The sequence below is a fragment of the Triturus cristatus genome, chromosome 7, assembly GCF_964204655.1.
Source record: "Triturus cristatus chromosome 7, aTriCri1.1, whole genome shotgun sequence".
NCBI lineage: Eukaryota > Metazoa > Chordata > Amphibia > Caudata > Salamandridae > Triturus > Triturus cristatus.
Genome location: NC_140590.1, coordinates 562649909 through 562667304, shown reverse-complemented (window position 1 = coordinate 562667304; position 17396 = coordinate 562649909). Strand labels below are relative to the sequence as shown.

At 52.6% G+C, this 17396-nt stretch overlaps 1 protein-coding gene and 1 non-coding gene across 2 annotated transcripts in view; both read left to right on the top strand.

Annotated features, from left to right (window-relative positions):
- The window catches only part of LOC146810126 (proton channel OTOP2-like), a 289661-nt gene that overhangs the window by 43973 nt on the left and 228292 nt on the right, over positions 1–17396 (top strand). The window lies entirely within an intron of this gene.
- LOC146810127 (U6 spliceosomal RNA) lies at positions 4638–4744 on the top strand. The gene has a single exon (XR_014967146.1). It is a non-coding gene; the product is annotated as a U6 spliceosomal RNA (small nuclear RNA).

Here is a 17396-nt window from a genome sequence, read left to right as displayed (position 1 = left end):
CATTCCGGGGGCGCGAGTTATAGTTAGCTGAACTAACTATAACGCCAGAATTTCTATGGTTTTGTACAAGTGAAATGTCCAACTAACTATAACGTTCGTGAAACCTATGGTTTTTTCAGTTAATTTCTATGTTTTTTAAAATGCTAATTTCTAACTATAACGTGCCTGAAACCTATGGTTTTTTCAGTGAATATAGATATATATATATACATATATATATATCTATATATATCTTCACTGAAAAAACCAAAGGAAACAGGGATGTTGGGACGTTATAGTTAGGCTTAGACTTCACTCGTACAGAACCTGTGAAATTCAGCAGTTATGGCTATCTGAGCTATCTACAACTTACGCCGCCGCAATGCACTGCTTATGATCTCACATATTAAATCATTCATGACATGATCAGTGACATCACTGGTGACATCACTGACTAAATCTCAAATGACATCACTAATGACATCATCCAGTGAGTGTAATTGTGTTGTAAACATTTCTGAGACTTAAAGATAGATACTAAGCTATTGCATAAATTAAATTACTATTCTTTCTGTACTACTAATGAGTGATACTATTTCTAGCATTTGTCATCTGACTGAGTGTGTGACTGTCACTGATGACATCATCCTGTGATTGTATATTCTAAATGTTTTCATGTATTAAACATATATACTAAGGTACCACAAAAGTTGAATTAGTATACTTTGTGTACTACTAATGAGGGATTCCTTTTTTTAACATAGTTTATGTGAGTTGCTGTGTGAGTGTGTGTGAGTAGGTATCTGAGTAACTGTACAGGTGCATGAGTGGGTGTGTTAGTGGCTATATGGGGGTATACGTGGGTGTCTGAGTAGCTGTGTGGGTGACCTAGTGGCTGTGTGAGTGGCTGTATTAGTGAGTGAGTGTATCAGTGGCTGTATGGGTGGGTGAGTGAGCGACTGTGTGTGTGGCTGTATGAGTGAGTGACTGAGTGTGCTAGCAGCTGTATGGGTGAGTGAGTGGCTGTTTGAGTGAGCATTTGGGTGAGTGGTGTGTGAGTAGCTGTATGGAAGAATAAGTGTCTGTGGGAATGGGTATGTAAGTGGTTGTGTGGGTGTGTGAGTGATTGTGTGAGTGATTGTATGGGTGAGTGGTTCTGTTGAGAGGCTGTATGGGTGTGTGAGTGACTGTATAGGTTAATAACTGGGTGTGTCAGTAGCTGTATGTGTGAGTGGGTGGCTGTGAGAGTGGCAGTATGAGTGAGTGACTGGTTGCATGATGGGGCTCTATGAGTGAATGAGTGGGTGTGTGAGTGGCTCTATGGATAACTGAGTGGTTGCGTAAGTACTTGTATGGGTCTGTGAATGGGTATGTGAGTGGTTGTGTGGGTGTGTGAGTGGGCACATGAGAGGTTTTAAGGGGTGTGAGTGGGTGTGTGAGGGGTTCTGTGGATGATGTCATCAGTGATGTCATTTGACATGTCGTCAGTGATGTCACTGACCATGTTATTAACGATGCAATATGTGCAATCATTTCTCGTGTTTTGTTCAAGTGAAATCTGAGCCTAACTATAATGTCACTGTGACCTTTGTTTTTTTCAGTGAATTTCCAAGTTTTTTAAAATTCTATTTCCTCACTATAGTATCCCTGTGACATTTCTACTGTTTTTTAAATAATGTCCATGTAAACCGTTGTTTTTTTAAGTCAATTTTTAAGGTTTTTTTAATGTTATTTCCTACCTGTAACCACTAACCTTTGACACTAAGTGTGTGAGTGAGTGCATGAGTGAATCAGTGGGTGTATGAGTGTCTGAGTAGGTTTGTAAGTGGGTGTGAGAGAGCATAAGTGGGGCTGTAAGTGGGTATATGAGTGTCTCAGTGGGTCTGAGAGTGAATGTGGGAGTCTCTGATAGGGGTGGGTGGTAAACTCTGCTCCACCGGTGGAGTTTGCAGAGTTATGCCACTCCACTTAGAATACAGAGTTTGGCATAACCTCCACCAACTGCCGGCAAAATGGAGTTTACCGGGGCGCTCACCCCTAAACTTCATCCCCCAACCAGTAGTGCGCCAGGAGGCCCCGTTTCAGAGTGGTTGAAAAAGGGGGCAGGGCCTCCGACGAGGTCTCAGCAATCCTGTGTGGGGGACTTACTTGTGGGTATAATTTAGCCCCGGGGAGGTGGTGGTCCCTGGGCTCGCAGGGGTCCGTGCAGCCCGCCCATTAGTCTTTCTTTAGCCCTTCAGAGATGGCCCTCAATGAGCTGCAGGATATTGGCCCCATGCACCCCCTCCTTCAAATTTCCTATTATGCCCCCAGGACCTGGCACACTCGAGGCTAAATTGTAAAGAAGATCAGGAGCCCACGCCCCCCTCCCCCAGAGGCCTAGGGTGTCAGGGTATTCCCACTCTACCCCCTTCTTTTTTTATTTTACTTTTTTGATGGCTGCCAACAGTTCCTGGTTGAAGGATTGGTAGCCAATCAGATTTCAGCACAGGGACTGCCGGATCCTCGGAGGATGCATGTCCCTATATACACAAATTTGTTTATTATTTAATTCCTCAAAAACTACAAAATGGATTTACACCAAATAACGCCAAGGTTCTTTCTGGACCAAGAACTACCTTTCTGCCAAATTAGGTGTACCATCGGTTCGAGCTGTAGTCGTGTCTAAAAATCTCTATGGATTTTGTTTTTTACACCCCCCCTTTTTCTCAGCCCCTGCTTGACAGATAGCCTCGAAACTTTCCATGTGCAACAGAAATCACTGGTGCACTTTTGTGGGAAAATGTAGTGAAGATTCGTCAAATGGTGTCTAAGATGTACGCAAGTCAGAAAAATGCTTTCCTATGGAAACATGGTCCTAACTGTAACTACCTACTGGCGACCACCAGTAGATAATATATGTGTATAAAGTCTTTCGATCACACTACCAGGTGGTGTGATCATAAGACTTCAATAAATCCTTAAAATCAAGTTCAACGAGTATGGCCTCTCCTTGGTTTTCAATGTTTAAATTACGAGTGGTCTAGCCCTAACGTCAGCATCAGCTGCAGAGCACGCCAAAAGAAAATTATCGAATTGTGTGAAAGAGATATATACTTACTACTTAAGGCTCCTCCCCAAGAGGAATCTGGAGGAGGACAACAAATCACCATGAGAAAATGCAGTGGGGTAAAGCAAAATGATGGGGACACTGGAGAATGCCAATAGATGTCCTGAGTCCATCCCATCTCACAGATATTCATTGAACTAGGTCTGAAAGGGGGTTGCCTCAAGGGCAAGTGGGGGTGTGAACAGCTGGAGGTCCCCCTGCTCCCAAGGTCTGCAGGCCCTTCGTAACACCCTTGAGCATGTGGTCTGTGAAGTAAGAAATATCCTCACTAAGATTCATCATTGAGGCGAAAAGGCAACATGGAGTGGTGAGGTGATTTGCTGGAGTTCCATGAAATGGTTAGGTGATTTGCTGGAGCTCCTGTGGCTGAGTGGACTCAGAGTTCCATAAATGACTTTTTGGAAGAAGACAAGACACGTGTGCATGCGCAATGGCAGTCCTTCAAAGACCCATCTCCGAAGGGATGGGGACATTGCTAGCAGTTTACTAGTAATTTGAGCTAAAGTCCATCACAGCTCGGTGTTAATTAGTGCACTATGAGCAGCTGGGGCCATACCCAACAAAAAAGACGATTCCCAAGGGTAAATCATTTGATTAATTGAACCTATTATAAAATTGTTGCTTCCCTCGCCTCCCTTCATTATGACATTGAGGAAATCCTGCGACGTGATTTTTTCACAAAATAAAGAGGCCCTTCCCCTTCTTATCCTCCTGTTTTAATTCTGTCTTACCAGACTGCGCGATACTGCGCCAGCAGTGTGCGGTGCTGCGGCTGTTTTCTTCGTTGTTCATGGACATGAGTTTTTGTTGTAGTGCTGGTTGGGCAGTGCAGTGCCCGTCCGATCAGCTTGTCAGCCATGATACGCTGCTGCATGGGATGTCACGGTGCGGTCCTCGCAGCGTGTTCGATGCATGCCGGTGAGACGGTGTTTACTGGCTCATGGTGGTTAGGGCTGTCCTTCCGTGTGCCAGCTCATTTGGGCTTCCTAGATCCTCGTGGCCTGTATTGCGGCTGTACTGAGCAGTGCAGCCCTGTTGGGATTGGGGCCAGATTGAGGACGTTTGCAGAAGCCAGAGGAGAGTGCGGTGAGTGCTTGAAGGAGGTGGTGTCTGCCTGCGGTATGACAGCATCTGAGCCTCCTCCCATCACCTTTCTTGTGCTTCCGGTGCTGAGATTTACTGTTCTTGGTCTGACAGGCACCTTCAATGCAAGGTTTCAAGTCCCACCACCTACAGCAATGTGTCAAGAAGATTGTCTTTAAAATGTTGCTTGTATTCAATCGATGATTCATCTTGCAGGCTTCAGGGTTTCTGAGAGCTGTGGCCTGCTAAGGTGAGTGCTCTTAGTTCCCCGAGGGGCCTGAGGGGTGTTTTGGCATCTGCTTACCGTGCGGCAAACAAGCCGTGGGCGGGGGTTTGACTGTGCTGCCTGGTCTAGGGGCTGGAGTGCCTTCCTATGGCTGGGTTGGGCGTGTCTGGGTTGCCGAGGTTACGGTGTCTCATCGGCGCCCAGCTGCTCAGCTTGCAATGTTCTCTATGTAGGCCAGTGGTGCTCGCTTCGGCAGCACATATACTATATTTGGGATGATACGGAGGTGATTACCATGGTCCCTACACACGGATGATATGCAAACTCATGAAGCGTTCCTGCTTGTGGCTGCTTGTCTGAGGGCACACACTACCCAGTTGTTTTTACTGATGTTTCTCTTTTTTTTGTGAGGAGGCACAAGTATAGCAGGCCACAGGTTGTAAGCTCGTTTTTCAGTGCCCGTAGGCGCCAGCTGACTACTTATTGCTGAATTGCTTGAAGTTGCAGATGTTTCTTTTGCTTGTTTCCTGTCATGTCGACAGCCTCGCAGTGCTGGAGTGTCATAGCCCTGGCGCTGTGTTATGGCTTCTCTGTTGCTTGTGCTTTTTAGGACTCACCTGAGCCAGCGCATGTGCTGCTCTGCGAGACATTTAGTATTGGGGTTTTCAAAGTGCTACCAGAGGCTTTTGCTGGCCTCAAGCTTGCGTTCACGCGAGCGTGTATGCGCGCAGCCATCATCTGCCTCCCTTCCAGCGCGATCACTTGAACTTTTTCCTGCTGCTGCGCGCGCGCGAGCATCACTGGCGTGTTTTTTTGTTTACATTGCTTGCGGCCCCCTTCAAGCTTGATCACTTTTTCCTGCTCCCACGCGCGTGCGCATCACTAGCGTGTTTCTGAATCTGCGCCGGTTCTCTTATTACAAGCGTCACACGGCCAATGCTTGTTAACAATTTCTCTAGGTTCTTTAGCAGTGTTTTAACATCATTGTTTGCATTTTTGTAGATATTACTGCCGCTGGGTATATCATCTACCTCTGGTAAATTGAGGAATAGGGCTTCTGCCGCGGCTTTATGTTCCTGCAGCGCGTCTGCTGAAGACATGATGAATGCTGGTTGTACAAATTACTACAGCACAGCGGTGCTGACAGCTTTTTAACAAGCACCTGAATTGAAGAGCAAAATCTCTCTACCCGCAACAAGTCACATTACATGGAGCCACGTCAGTTTACCGATGGGAGCAACGCTCGGTTCCCTGGTGTCCTCCGACTCCCTGGGTGGCAAAATCCCGCAAAGGCAATGGAGAAAGGACTACCAGAGCGCAGATCTGTCAATATTACGCGCCAATACAATTGAAACAAGCATTGGCATAGCCAATAAGTCTCGCTTTTGGGACCTATTAAGTATTTAGTTGCAGCACAATATCCTTGGTGCAACAACAACTGTTGCATGGCTAAACACTTATAAGGTCCCAAAGGCGAGACCTATTGGCTATTCCAATGCTTGTTTGGGTAGTGCATGGAGGGGTAAGGCTATGTTTTCTATGTCTGCGTTAGGCGTACTGCACCTCTGGGGCCCTGGACAGATCCGTTTGTCACTGACTGGTTGTTCGATGTGCGGGGCAGCTGCTTATATGTGGGCTGGGAGTTGTTTTTGTTATTTTACTTCTTCACTTTGCCTAGAAGATTACTGCGGTACTGTACTTGTTGCTCTTTATCAGCGTTTCTCTTGTTGGATTATGGATTGACCCTTGCGACTCCTTGCACCTATGATGGATTGTGTCGTCTGGTTTATCCAGCTGTTGAACGAGATGTTTATACAGTTACAGCATGAGTTTGAGGCTTCACTATTGTTTGTTGCTGATTACTTGGGGGGCCTATGCCATTTCTCTTACCTTTTCTCTTATTTGCGCCAGCATTTACTTTGTGATTCTGGTCATGCCTATAGGATGTTGGCTGGGTGTCTTCCTTCTCCATCGTTTCTGTGTTTGGTGTTGATGTGTTCCTTTTAGCCTGGTGAGAGTCCCTTCTGGCCTAGTGGGTTGGCTTTTGAATTCGCACTTTGTGGGTTTATGGTTCGAGGCCTGCTTTCTAAGTGGTTTTGATCTTGCACGCTAACCCCAAGGGTTATGGTGGTGGTAGGTTCCTACCTACCTCGGCTGAGGACTCTTTGAGCCCCCTTTTTGTTGTTCATGGGCTCCTCTTAGGCCCTGTTGTCTCTTGGCTACATGTTTCCTGTGCTTTTTGGCTTCCTATGGTTCAGATTGCATTTGAGCGCTTTCAGCCAGTGTTGGTTCTGCAGCACCTTAACTACTCGGTGGCGTCCTTGCCTTACAGGTTGTGGCCAGTGCTGTGGTTTTTATCTGTTGTTTTCACCAGTTGCCTTGCAGGGGGTTACTATGGCCTGCTGTGCTGTGCTGTCCACCCTATCAGTCTTTGGTGGCTTGCTCCCTGTCCTTTTGGGATGGGAACTCCGGTGTCCAGTTGTGCTGCACTGCCTGCCCTATCCATCTATGGGGCCTTCCTCCTGTGTGTTCCTGGGTATTGGCATCTCATCTCGGGGCTTCTTTGGGGCTGCATTGTGGTTGCAGCGGGCATGCTCCGCTGATGTTGCCAGTAGTCTTCATGGCTGCATGTGTTCTTCTGGTTCATGTTTTTCTTTGTGGCCCCAGTTCTGGGCATTTTGCATTTTCAGACTTGTGGCTGTTTCAGTTTCAGTCGCATCTGAGACCTGTTGTCGACACCTGTTTGGGCGGTGTCTCTCTGGCTGGCAGTGCAGGAGGCGTTCTGGCTGTCATGGTGTCCTTGGTGCCCTATGGTTTGGTGGCACCTCGCTGTCCTCATACGTGTCTTTCTGACTCGCTGGGTTCCTTTTGCACAAGTTTGGTCTTGCCTTATGCCTGCGGCAGGGGTGATCTGGAGGGTACTGGACTGGCAGCTGCTGCCTTCCTACCTCCTGTGGGGGGTACTTTGTTCCCTCCAGTCCCGTTGTTGCTCCAATCAGGTTACCTACGTGTGTGGTTGGGGGCCTGATTGAGTGGGGGGGTTCTCTGGGTCTGTGGCCTTGGAGTTATCAGCTGGAGGTGATTCGGCTGGACCTCCTTTACTTTTCTCTTTGCTGGTGGGCACGGTCTTCCTTTGAATCGGCATACTGACTCTGACAGCGATCGGGGAGCGCATGGAAGAGTGGGGGGAGGCCGCTCCCCCCTTGCTACACCACTGGCTCACTAGCTCCGACTCTGCACACTTCTGAACGCTCGTCTACTGATGGCACTTTTTTCGCGGCCCTGCATTCCGCTTTTCGAGGTTCTTGGTGCACTCTGTCAGATGTGGGGTTTGTAGATTGTCCTTCCTTCTCCTGGGATTCTTTCCCTTCTTGGGGTCTGTCTTTGAGTTTGGAGGCATGGATGGATACTCCGTTTGAGTCCCTGGTCTCCATTGATATCAGGATGTTGTCCCTTTCAGCGTTCTTTTTGTTGGCTGTTTCTTCGGCATTTGTGTGAGCTGGGAGCCTTTTCTTTCATGCCTCATTTTATGTCTGGTTTTTGATGCTGGAATGTTTTGTGGCCTCTTCTCTCTTTTGGTCCTGAGGTTGATTCCCAGTTTCATAAGGACCAGGAGTTGTTTTGCCCTCCTTCTGGGAATAGCATGCGGCTGCATTGTCTGGATGTCAGAAGGTCTCCTATTTCCTTGGATCGGACTGCTTTTTCATGCTTTCCGATTCCTTGTTTGTGATTTTTGGCCCAGTGTCTATGGGAATGAAGCCTTCCGCTTTCTCAATGAGTCAGTGACTTTGGCCATTGCTTTCTCTGGCCTATCGGACGTCGGGTGAGGTTTTTCCGTTTGGGGTTCTGGGTCGATCTTTGTCTACCTCATGGGCTGCGATGCAGGGGGCTTCCTTTGCTGGGATGTGCACTGCAATCACCTTGGTTTCCCCCGGTCTTTTGCCTGTCCTTTTCGGCTGGTTCAAGAGCCTGGACTTCTGAGGTATTTGGTTTGCAGGTGTTGCCCACTCAGTTGTCTTTTTGGTGGTTTGTTGCTTTGCTTTTGTGTTTCATATGCTTGAGTTTTGCATTGCCTTTTTGGTTGTCTTGTTTGGCTTTATACAGCTCAATGTCGTAATGAAGGGAAGCAAGGAAAGCGACAATGAGGTAATGCTTCAATTACTTACCAGTAATTGCATGCATTACTCTGGGTCGTCTTCTCTCACTTCTATTCATTACATCACTCCCTCGCGATGATCCAGGCCAACCAATTTGGAGTTGTGTTGGGTTACGTGGTATATACAGGACGATTGGAGGGGGAAGGGCCTTTTTATTTCATAGATAAATCAGGTGGCATGGGTGTCTGGCGAGGAACGCTTGCCTCAGTGTCGTAATGAATAGCAGCGAGGGAAGACGACTCAGAGTAATGCAATTACTGGTAAGTAACTGAAGCATTAACCTTCATTTCAGAAAGGTTCAGACACAGTTCCTACATACAGGCTCCGTTTGTGTATCACTGTTTTAAAGCTCAGTTGATTTGGAAGGAATGGGGCTCCATGCCTGCAGATGATCGGCTGCCTGCTTATCAATATATTAGTAGGGATAACAGTGGCTGTGAAGATCTATTTGAAAGAGCAGTATTTATAAACTTACATATGTTCAGAAAGTCCACTGAATGACATGTTAGACGGCCAGGCAATGATTTTACATATCTTGTTAGCTTTCTCGGTAGCTGGCGCACTCGCCCAAGACTGTAATGTCAGGACCGGCTGCCTAAATGTTAGGGGATGATTTTTAAGTAATTTTCAATACGGTCCAATCGGGTAAGTCTGTAATGTGGACTGCAATATACAAGATAAGTTCCACAAAGCCTTTAGGTATAAAATCATCTTCTTTGTTTAAAAGTAAACTCACCCAAAAACTGGCTGCGAGCTATTTATAGACCATTTATTAGCACAAAGTTTGTGGTGCCTGGAAAATTCATGAGGTTTCAGGTAGGCACGCCCCCAAACCAAAGTGTGCAGTGTAATACACTCAGTATGTTGTATAAAAGCTCTGCTAGATAAATATGATGTAGGTGACCAATGCAAAGACTTGCTGTGGTAAAGAATCCGCCTCCATGTGTTCCACCCCGGAAGAGCGGCTTTTGTGTCGCTCCTCAGTACCAGCCTAGAAGAAGATTTTGGCAAATATTTGAGAAATAAGTTCAGGTTTGATGAATAATAATATACTGTCTCAGGGACAGCAGCCCACGCTTATTAGCATTATCTGGCGGAGTTTCCTACTTGAAATTACCCCCCTATTCCTGATGCCGAAAGCACAAACCATGCCATTTATTTTGAGCGTTTGCGGAATCATTTAAGAAGAGTTGTTATGCGACTACTCTTACTCAGTTGGGACATTTTTCGCAATCATTACCAGCAGCACCGAGGTTCAGAAGAAAAAAGCGGTCTTTTAGTTAATGCCCAATTGTGTTCTGGAGGGACCAAGCGCTGCCACTCTAACCGGTGCTCGCGAGGTCAAAATGGCTACCTGCTAATGAAAGAGCAGCCAGCAGTGACTGGAGCACAAGGCAGGAGAACGATAGACATTAAAGAGAAATCCACTGAGAACATTCAGGGGTATATTATCAAGAAACGGGGTTAAAATTATCGCCATTAGAATTCCCATAGAAGCCCATGTTCTGGTTCTGGTGCATAGGAGACCTTTAGCTGTCGTGCAGCTCTTTGTAAAAGCACATACTCGTGCTTGTGGTGGCATACGCCTTGCGGGAGTGCGCAGCAGCGTGCCACAAGCATGAGTATGTGCTTTGAAAAAGAGCAGACTGCTCTCCCCAGCATGCGCACACCACTCGCGGGTGCACCTCTCCGCCTCTTTCTCCTGCTGCAGCCTGCACGCGAGGAGAGAGCCCTGCGCGCGCCTCTTTCCTCGCCCACTCGTCTTTGCTCGCACCTCTTGTCTTACTTTCGCTGTAAAACCCAACCACACATGCTCTCTTGTGTCCGACTTCATTTCACCGATCTCTGCTCGTTTCTCCCACACGCCTCTATTTCCCTCCCTTGTGCCATCCTTCCGCTGTCTACATTCTCGCTTACTTCTTTCTATAATTCCAGTTCAAATCCTCCAACTTTTACTCATTTCTTCTTATGGTTTTTATCTCTCCCACCGTCCACAGCTCCTCCTCTTTCCTCCCCCTTTCTCTTTCATCTCATTTTTCGTCTTCACGTCTCATCCTTCCTTCTCTCTTCTGTTATAGCTCCCCTCGCTTTCACCCTCCTTCTTCATTTCTCTACACTCCCTTTTCATTTTTTAACTCCTGTCTCACATTTTATTCTCCCTTCTTGTTTCTTTCCTGTTTCCGCGTTCCTCTCACCTCGCTTGTCACCCCCACCTCTACTTCAGTTCCCGTTTCCTTTCTCTTCCGTTTTCTCTTCTTCGCTTACCTTATCACACCTTAGTCTCTTTCATGTATTACCTCTTTGTTGGAGGGAGGCCCACCGGGTAGTCGGGGAGACTATTCCGGGCACCTTCCTACTGCAAAGTATATAGCCGAGCGCCGCTGAGAAGCCCCCTCGGGGAGGTCTTTCTCCTATATTCGTACTAGGCCCAGTAACACCACCACACAGGACTCAAGAGTAGTTGCGAGATCAGATTCTTTATCGGCAGTAATACAGGCAATATTTACAGAGGGATCGAGGGATCCTATCAGAGTCTCAATGTTCGTTCAAGAGGGTAGGGTAGCGGGACAGTCTTAGTGCCAGCCAGGCGCGGGAGGGCTCTGCGCCAGACCTTGGATGCTGGTCTCAGAGCGGCTCGGACGTGGAGAGCCGCGACGTCATCTGCAGGGCTCGGATGGTAGTTCCGCTTAGGTCGAGCCGCGACACGGTCAGCAGGGCTCTGGTGGTAGGTCCGCTTCGGTCGAACCGCGATGAGGTCAGCTGGGCTCTGGTGGTAAAGTTCAACAAGGTCGGGCCGCGACGGCGTCAGCAGGGCCCCAAAGGTTCGTGAAGGTCTTTAAGCACGGTGGAGCCGCGACGTCGTCAGCAGGGCTCAAGTGGCGGTTCAGGATGAGTCTTCTTCCGTAGGGTCAGCCGCGATCCGATCAGCAGGGCTCTTGACTCCAGGATACAACTACCGCCCTGTTGTCGGGTCGCCCCAGATATAGGACGGGAGCCCTTTGATGTCCGGACCCGTGCGCCCAGAGGGGGCGGAGAGGCCGGGTAGGGAGCGGCCAGACGCCCAGCAGGAGAGGCGCCAGGCCCCAGAGAGCTGTGGGGTGATCGCACCTAGGTGTGGAGAGACGGTAGGGGGTCCCATCGATACTGCCCTCCGCCGGGAGTGGGAAGGGCTCACGTGGTATCCCCCGGGCCAGGGGTTGGCGTCTCGATGTCGGGCCTCGCTGGGACCGAGGCCGGGTAGAACAGGGTCATACAGGTGGTCACGTGGAGTGACGTGCAATCCAAGATGGAGGAGCCCCGATGTGCATGGGACCTCGTGCGGCTTAGCGCGGGGAAACAGGACCACGCCACGAGGCCGGCTCCCACACGCGTCCCCCCCAGCTGAAGGCAGGGAGAGTCACCCATCTTCTTGGGGGTTCTCCTCGCCGAGGCGGAAGAATCGGGACAGGCCGTCAGCATTGGCGTGGTCGTTGCCGGGCCGGTGTTCAACAGTGAAGTCCATCCCTTGCAGCGAGATGGACCAGCGTAACAACTTAGGGTTCTCGCCCCGCATTTGCATGAGCCACCGCAAGGGCCGGTGGTCAGTCTGGACCCTGAAGTGGGTACCGAAAAGGTAGGGCCGGAGCTTCTTGAGAGCCCATACCACAGCGAAGGCCTCCCTCTCGATGGTGCTCCCCCTCTGTTCTCGCGGCAGCAGTCGGCGGCTGATAAAGGCCACCGGTCGGTCGAGGCCCTTGGCGTCCAACTGGGAGAGGATTGCCCCGACCCCGTACTCCGAGGCATCGGTCTGGACTACAAATTCCTTGCTGTAGTCGGGGGCCTGTAGCACAGGGGCAGCGTACATGGCCGCTTTGAGAGCATCAAACGCGGTCTGGCAGCGGGGCGTCCAGTGCACCGCCTTGGGTTGTTTCTTTGAGGTGAGTTCCGTAATGGGGCCCACAATGCTGCCGTAATCCTTTATGAAGCGTCGGTAGTAGCCTGTGAGGCCTAGGAATGCCCGGACTGCGGTTTGGGTGGCGGGGGGTTCCCACGCCTGGATGGCGTCAACTTTTAACCGGAGGGGGGCCACCTGCCCACTCCCCACCTGGTGGCCCAGATAGGTCACAGATCCTTGACCGATCTGGCACTTGCTGGCCTTAATTGTGAGCCCGGCTCTTTGGAGAGCGGTCAGGACTTCCCCAAGGTGTCCTAGGTGCGCGGCCCAGTGGTCGCTGAAGACAGCAATGTCATCGAGGTAGGCCGCGCTGAAGGCTTCGAGACCGGCCAGGACCTTATTTACCAGCCTCTGAAAGGTCGCTGGGGCGTTCTTCATGCCGAAGGGCATCACCCGGAAGTGGTAGTGGCCGTCGGGGGTAGAGAAAGCTGATCGTTCTTGTGCGCCGGGAGTGAGCTTGATCTGCCAGTACCCAGCGGTGAGATCAAAGGTGCTTAGGTAGCGGGCGGCCCCTAAGCGATCAATCAGCTCATCGGCTTGTGGCAAAGGGTGGGCATCGGTCTTGGTAACTGCGTTCAGGCCCCGGTAGTCGACACAGAATCTGAGTTCGGGGGCCGTACCGGGGGCGGCGGCCTTCGGCACCAAGACTACCGGGCTGGCCCACGGGCTGTCGGAAGGCTCAATGACTCCGAGGGCGAGCATCTTGGCGACCTCGGTCTTTATGCAGGCTCGGACTCGGTCAGGCACTCTATAAGCGCGGTGTCGTACAGGGGGGCTATCCCCTGTGTCCACGTCGTGGACGCACCAGGGGGTTACCCCAGGCGTGAGAGAGAAGAGGGCAGCGAAGGGTTGCAGTAGCTTCTGGCAATAATGGCGCTGTTCCGGTGTCAGGGTGGCGGAGAGGTGGACGCCCTCCAAGGAGCCGTCTTGGCTCGAGGACCCCAGGAGGTCTGGTAGGGGCTCGGAGTCACTTTCACCCCCATCGTCGGTAGCCAGTAGTAAGCTTAGTTCAGTTCGGGCAAAATGGGGCTTGAGCCGGTTGGCGTGCAGGACCCTGAGGGGGTTCCTCGAGGACTCCATGTCGACCAGGTACGTGACGGGGCTCTTCCTTTCAACTATCTTGAAGGGCCCGGTCCACTTGTCCTGCAGGGCGCAGGGGTCCACGGGTGACATGACCCAGACTTGCTGGCCCGGCTCAAACTCGACGGCTGAGGCATTCTCGTCATACCAGCGTTTCATATCTTCTTGGCTGGCTTCAAGGTTGGCTTCTGCCAGGGCACGGAACTTTCGAGTCTGGTTCCGCAGGGTCAGGAGGTACCGGTAGACGTCGGGCGGGGCACTTTGGACGTTCGCCTCCCAACCCTCCTTGACCAGGCTGAGGGGCCCACGGACGGGGTGCCCATACAATAGTTCGAAGGGGCTGAAGCCCAGGGACTTCTGTGGTACCTCCCGGTAGGCGAACAGGAGGCAGGGCAACAGGACATCCCATCTCCTCCTGAGGGGCTCTTCCAGGCCCTTGATCATCCCCTTCAGGGTTCGGTTGAACCGCTCGACCAGTCCGTTCCCCTGGGGGTGGTAAGGGGGGGTGAATTTATAGGTGACCCCACATTGTTGCCAATGCAGAGCGTCCCGGGCTCCGGGGGTTGCTGGTCTCCCCACTTTTAGCTTTTAGTTCAAGTTCTTTAAGGCTCCTCTCGTGCTCCAGGGTTAGCCGTCTCTCCTCTAGCTCCCGATGCCTTTTCTTCTCCTCGATTTCTTCTTGTAGTCGTAGTTGCTCCAGGGCTATCTTTTTCTCTGCCAGTAGGAGCTCCCCGTCCAGCCGGAGTCGGGCAAGGTCCATTTCGTGTGTCCGGGCCCTTTCCCGTTCTGGGATCTCTTCGGGGGAAAGGCTGGTGTCTGGGGTGGTTCGCTCCCCGTTTGTCGGGGTCGTGGTTGGCAGGCTTCCGTCCCGGGCCGAGGTCCCTTCGGCTCGGGGTGGAGGGGTTTCGGGTTCTGCCCAGGCTTTCAGGGCTTTCTGCATTTCTTCCTTGGTGCCCAATCCTGTGGTTGGGATCCCTTTGTCTTTGCAGAATTGTTTGAGTTCCTTGTGGGTGTATTCCTCCAGTTTCTCCAACTGGAAGGTTGCGGCCACGGTTGCTTCTTGGCCATCCATGGTTCCCTTTTTCTCTCCTCGTCTGGTCAGGTAGTGGTTGCGTTACTTGCTTGTACGATTGCGTTTGCTCGGATCCCGTCGCTGGCCACCAAATGTTGGAGGGAGGCCCACCGGGTAGTCGGGGAGACTATTCCGGGCACCTTCCTACTGCAAAGTTTATAGCCCAGCGCCGCTGAGAAGCCCCCTCGGGGAGGTCTTTCTCCTATATTCGTACTAGGCCCAGTAACACCACCACACAGGACTCAAGAGTAGTTGCGAGATCAGATTCTTTATCGGCAGTAATACGGGCAATATTTACAGAGGGATCGAGGGATCCTATCAGAGTCTCAATGTTCGTTCAAGAGGGTAGGGTAGCGGGACAGTCTTAGTGCCAGCCAGGCACGGGAGGGCTCTGCGCCAGACCTTGGATGCTGGTCTCAGAGCGGCTCGGACGTGGAGAGCCACGACGTCCTCTGCAGGGCTCGGATGGTAGTTCCGCTTAGGTCGAGCCGCGACACGGTCAGCAGGGCTCTGGTGGTAGGTCCGCTTCGGTCGAGCCGCGACGAGGTCAGCTGGGCTCTGGTGGTAAAGTTCAACAAGGTCGGGCCGCGACGGCATCAGCAGGGCCCCAAAGGTTCGTGAAGGTCTTTAAGCACGGTGGAGCCACGACGTCGTCAGCAGGGCTCAAGTGGCGGTTCAGGATGAGTCTTCTTCCGTAGGGTCAGCCGCGATCCGATCAGCAGGGCTCTTGACTCCAGGATACAACTACCGCCCTGTTGTCGGGTCGCCCCAGATATAGGACGGGAGCCCTTTGATGTCCGGACCCGTGCGCCCGGAGGGGGCGGAGAGGCCTCATGTACTTTGAGATAAAGTTCGTCCCCCTGTCGCTCACCACTTCTCGGGGGAACCCCACTCTGGAGAAGAAGATGCCCATCAGGGCCCGGCCCACCACGGGAGCGGTCACAGTTCGGAGGGGGACAGCTTCGGGTACCGGGTGGCGTGGTCAACCAGTACCAGGATGAAGCGGTGGCCCAGGGCGGTTCGGGGGTCGAGGGGCCCCACGATGTCTATCCCCACTCGTTCGAACGGGGTGTGGACGGCTGGAAATGGCTGCAGGGGGGCTTTCACTCGTCCCCCAGTCTTCCCGCTAGCTTGGCAGGTCGGGCAGGACCGGCAGTGCTGGTCCACGTCTCGTCTCATTCGGGGCCAATAGAAATGGGTCACGAGGCGGCTGTAAGTCTTGTCCCGCCCGAGATGTCCAGCGAGGGGCACGTCATGTGCCAGGTTCAAGAGGAATCCTCGAAATCGGAGGGGGACCACCAGCACCCGGCTGGCCCCTAGTTCGGCGACTTTCTGCTCGCTATACAATAAGTCATTGTCCCAATAGACCCAGTGGGTTCCCGAGGGGTCCCCCGCAGCCTGGGCGGCCGCCTGCTGTCGGGCCCCCTCGAGGGATGGGCAGCCCTTCTGTTCTTGCTGGAATTGTTCACAGGTGGGGCCCCCGTCGTGGCGCCACTTGGCCAGCTCGGGGATCTCGCTGAGGGGAGTGGCCTCGTTGGAAGAAAGTTCGGATGGCCCGGCCTCCTCGTCAGGTTCCTCCGGGACTGAGGAGGTGGATGGTTCGGGGCCCGCCGGTTGGTCGGGGGCCGGGGCCGCAGCTGGCTGGACGGTCATGGACTGAGTGGTGGCGCAGGCCCACTCGGGTAGTCCTAGCATCCCCAGATGCTCTCGGCGCTCCACCTGGGCCCAGGGGGAGCTCTCTAGGTCGTTCCCCAGGAGGCAGTCCACCGGGGCGTCGTCGCGGACAGTCACTTTCAGGGTGCCGGACACCCCTCCCCACTCGAAGGGGATTCGGGCCATCCGGCACATGCTCTCGGTGTTGTCGGCGGTCCGGACAGGGCAGAGGACATGTGGTAGGATCTGTTCGGGGGTCACCAGATGGCAGCGGACAGCGGTCACACTGGCCCCAGTGTCCCGGAGGGCCTCGGCCCGTCGCCCATTGATGGTGACCCACTGTTGGTACTTCTGGGTGTTGCTTGGGATGGGGGCGCGGGGCACCATCTCTCGGGAGCCTAGGCACACAAGCGACATGGCGGCTGGTTCCCACTCGGGGGACCCGTCGTCGTGGTTCTCCTCCTCGTCCTCTCCCCCCTCCAGGGCTGCGGCGGCACTTTGTCGGGGAGGTGGCCCCGTGGTCCCGTTCCGTCGGTTCACGGGGCAAGCCGGGTCACTGGCATAATGGCCGGTCTGCTGACATCCGAAGCAGGTTACTGTCGGTCGGGCTCCAGACCGGGCGATAGGGGTCCCTCTTCGGCCCTGGGTCGGGGAAGGTTGGTTGGTTGCTTGACCTCGTGGCGGGCTTCTGGGCGACCCGGCTGGGAATTCTCGACTGCGGTGGGACCCCCCTCCGCCGCGCTGGCGGGGAGGGCCCGTGGTGCTCCGTTGGTAGTCCCCCACGGGGTTCCGGGGGACCCGGGTGTTGACCCATCGGTCCGCTTCGGCGGCGAGCTTCCGGGGCTCGGTCAGTTTACTGTCCAGGAGGTGTTGCCTTAGTTCCACAAAGCAGTTGTTGGCGAGGTGCTCCCAGACAATGAGGTCGAACAGTTCGTTATATGAGGTGACCTTGCTCCCTTTGATCCACCCTTCCAACGCTCGGCTGAAGAAGTCCACGTATTCGACCCATGTGGTGCCGGGGATCTTCTTGCAGTCCCGGAAGCGTTGCCGGTATATCTCGGCCGACAGTCCGTAGCGTGTGAGTAGGGCTTCCTTCATGTGGT